The sequence below is a fragment of the Haliotis rubra genome, unplaced genomic scaffold (assembly GCF_003918875.1).
Source record: "Haliotis rubra isolate DU_JTF1 unplaced genomic scaffold, ASM391887v1 Scf4, whole genome shotgun sequence".
NCBI lineage: Eukaryota > Metazoa > Mollusca > Gastropoda > Lepetellida > Haliotidae > Haliotis > Haliotis rubra.
The window spans coordinates 1,257,618-1,261,541 of record NW_025767079.1 but is presented as its reverse complement, the minus strand read 5'-3'; the positions used below and the strand labels follow the sequence as shown (position 1 = coordinate 1,261,541).

The 3,924-nt window shown below is 36.7% G+C and overlaps 1 long non-coding RNA gene across 2 annotated transcripts; it reads right to left on the bottom strand.

The window, feature by feature from the left end:
• Nucleotides 1-422: 422 nt before the first annotated feature.
• On the bottom strand, nt 423-2,597 carry LOC124287186. Of its 2 annotated transcripts, XR_006901210.1 has the most exons (6): nt 2,484-2,597; nt 2,042-2,281; nt 1,604-1,757; nt 1,458-1,573; nt 828-857; nt 423-466 (listed from the first exon to the last, which is right to left on the bottom strand). It is a non-coding gene; the product is annotated as an uncharacterized LOC124287186 (long non-coding RNA). The 2 variants fall into 2 exon arrangements; XR_006901209.1 differs by having other exon boundaries at nt 1,458-1,757.
• Nucleotides 2,598-3,924: the final 1,327 nt, after the last annotated feature.

The following is a 3,924-nucleotide window of genomic DNA, read 5'->3' as shown; positions in this document are numbered from 1 at the left end:
TCTATACCTGTAATTTATGTAGCATGAGGCCACCTTACTGTACTCTGCACTTATGTCCTATGAAGCTACCTATACTGTACTTATGTAGTATGAAGCTACCTATACTGTATTTATGTAGTATGAAGCTACCTATACTGTACTTATGTAGTATGAAGCTACCTATACTGTACTTATGTAGTATGAAGCTACCTATACTGTACTTATGTAGTATGAAGCTACCTATACTGTATTTATGTAGTATGAAGCTACCTATACTGTACTTATGTAGTATGAAGCTACCTATACTGAACTTATGTACTTATGTAGTATGAAGCTACCTATACTGAACTTATGTACTATGAAGCTACCTATACTGTACTTATGTACTATGAAGCTACTATACTGTACTTATGTAGTATGAAGCTACCTATCCTGTACTTATGTACTATGAAGCTACCTATACTGTACTTATGTCCTATGAAGCTACCTAACATGTACGTATGTACTATGAAGCTATCTATACTGTACTTATATCCTATGTAGCTTATCTATACTGTACTTATGTCCTATGTAGCTACCTATACTGCACTTATGTCCTATGTAGCTACCTATACTGCACTTATGTCCTATGTAGCTACCTATACTGTACTTATGTCCTATGTAGCTACCTATACTGCACTTATGTACTATGAAGCTACCTATACCGTACTTATGTCCTGTGAAGCTACCTATACTGCACTTATGTCCCATGAAGCTACCTACACTGTACTTATGTCCTATGAAGCTACCTATACTGCACTTATGCCCCATGAAGCTACCTATACCGTACTTATGTCCTATGTAGCTACCTATACTGCACTTATGTCCCATGAAGCTACCTACACTGTACTTATATCCTATGTAGCTACCTATACTGTACTTATGTCCCATGAAGCTACCTATACTGTACTTATGTCCTATGTAGCTTCCTACACTGTACTTATGTCCCATGAAGCTACCTATACTGTACTTATGTCCTATGTAGCTACCTACACTGTACTTATGTCCCATGAAGCTACCTATACTGCACTTATGCCCCATGAAGCTACCTATACCGTACTTATGTCCTATGTAGCTACCTATACTGTACTTATGTCCTATGTAGCTACCTATACTGTACTTATGTCCTATGTAGCTACCAATACTGCACTTATGTCCTATGAAGCTACCTATACCGTACTTATGTCCCATGAAGCTACCTATACTGCACTTATGCCCCATGAAGCTACCTATACTGCACTTATGCCCCATGAAGCTACCTATACCGTACTTATGTCCTATGTAGCTACCTATACTGTACTTATGTCCTATGTAGCTACCTATACTGTACTTATGCCCTATGTAGCTACCTATACTGCACTTATGTACTATGAAGCTACCTATACCGTACTTATGTCCTGTGAAGCTACCTATACTGCACGTATGTCCCATGAAGCTACCTACACTGTACTTATGTACTATGAAGCTACCTATCTTGTACTTATGTCCTATGAAGCTACCTATACTGTACTTATGTACTATGAAGTTACTTATACTGCACTTATGTCCTATGAAGCTACTTATACTGCACTTATGTCCTACAAACCTACCTATACTGCACTTATGTTCTATGAAGCTACCTATACTGCACTTATGTTCTATTAAGCTACCTATACTGTACTTATGTACTATAAAGCTACTTATACTGCACTTATGTAGTATGAAGCTACCTTTACTGTACTTATGTACTATGAAGCTACCTATACTGTACTTATGTAGTATGAAGCTACTTATAATGTACTTATGTACTGTGAATCTACCTTCTCTGTACTTATGTACTGTGAAGCTACCTATACTGTACTTATTTACTATGAAGCTACTTATACTGTACTTATGTAGTATGAAGCTACTTATGCTGTACTTAGGTACTATAGAGCTATTTATACTGTACTTATGTACTGTGAAGCTACCCATACGGTATACCTGATGTAAAGTCTGTAAACAAAACTCTTGGAATAAAAACATGAAAAACAAGCAAACCTACCTATACTGCACTTATGTTCTATGAAGCTACCTATACTGTACTTATGTACTATAAAGCTACTTATACTGCACTTATGTCCTATGAAGCTACCTATACTGCACTTATGTAGTATGAAGCTACCTTTACTGCACTTATGTCCTATGAAGCTACCTTTACTGCACTTATGTAGTATGAAGCTACCTTTACTGCACTTATGTACTATGAAGCTACCTATACTGTACTTATGTACTATGAATCTACCTACTCTGTACTTATGTACTATGAAGCTACTTATTATGTACTATGAAGCTACCTACTCTGTACTTATGTAGTATGAAGCTACCTACTCTGTACTTATGTAGTATGAAGCTACCTATACTGTACTTATGTACTATAAAGCTACTTATACTGCACTTATGTCCTATGAAGCCACCTATACTCCTCTTATGTAGTATGAGGCTACCTTTACTGTACTTATGTCCTATGAAGCTACCTATACTGTTCTTATGTAGTATGAAGCTACCTATACTGTACTTATGTAGTATGAAGCTACCTATACTGTACTTATGTAGTATGAAGCTACCTATACTGTACTTATGTAGTATGAAGCTACTTATGCTGTACTTATGTACTATAGAGCTATTTATACTGTACTTATGTACTGTGAAGCTACCCGTACGGTATAACTGATGTAAAATCTGTAAACAAAACTCTGGGAATAAAAACATGAAAAAAACAAAAGAACATTTATTAAGTGGCAGACAGAGAATAGCATTGGCTATATCAGGAACACATCATGCAGCAGACAAATTGACACACCATCTGAATATATTTTAAGTATATGAGACGTGTTGAGTAAATTGGTATATAAGAACCTGCAGTTTAAACAGAATCCCTTTTAAGTGCAATGAGTTAACTGTTTTTTCGTGTAGCTGAATCAGGGTCAAAATGCGACGTCCCTTTAATCTGGTTTCCTTTTTCACCTTTTAGTGACAAGTGCAGATAGGTATTGCAATGTCCTTGACAAGCCCCCCTCCCCACCCCTATCTCCAGCCAACAATGTATCCATGATGTCTATGACCTCCCCTTGGCACTGTCAGTGACGCTTCCGTGATTCCTTCGAAACCAAAATAGCTCTGTATTATCTGTCCCTGGTCATGAGAGATTTTATGACGAGTACATTTCAATTATCTTTGAAAGCGATTCTTACATTTAAGAAGGACCCAGTTAATAACCTCTGCATTTTCACAAATTAGGTTTGTCCTATGCTAGAGTCAGGGACACGTCACGATCGCTTTTGTCTTCTTTTATAGACCATTATATACTTTTCAAAACTTATTTCAGTAAAGACTACTTAACTAGTATATCCGTTAAAATTTTTAGAATATCGTTGCCTCGTCTCCTTTGCTCATCCCATGATCTCCTTGTTCAAACTGGCCGTTATACAAATATCAACCGAGAATATTTTTTTTGCAGACTATATAACTTAAAATTGATTGAAAACGAATACCACTTTTTACTTGTTTGTCCATTATACATATCACTCAGAGAAAAATATACCCCTCATATTAATATAATTACCCAAACACCACTACATTTTCACTGTTGTTAGCAAATTCAAATGTAAAACTACTTAAGGATTTATCAATGTTTATATATTGTGCCTTCTCATGCAGGAATAATTGGATACATGAATACCTACGCTGGGTATGATTTAATGTAAGTATGTATATGTTCCATGAGTGAGTGAGTTTAGTTTTACGCCGCTTTACGCAATATTCCAGCAATATCACGGCGAAGGACGCCAGAAATGGGCTTCACACACTGTACCCATGTGGGGAATCGAACCCGGGTCTTCGGCGTGATGAGTGAACGCTTTAACCACTAGGCTATACCACGGCCTA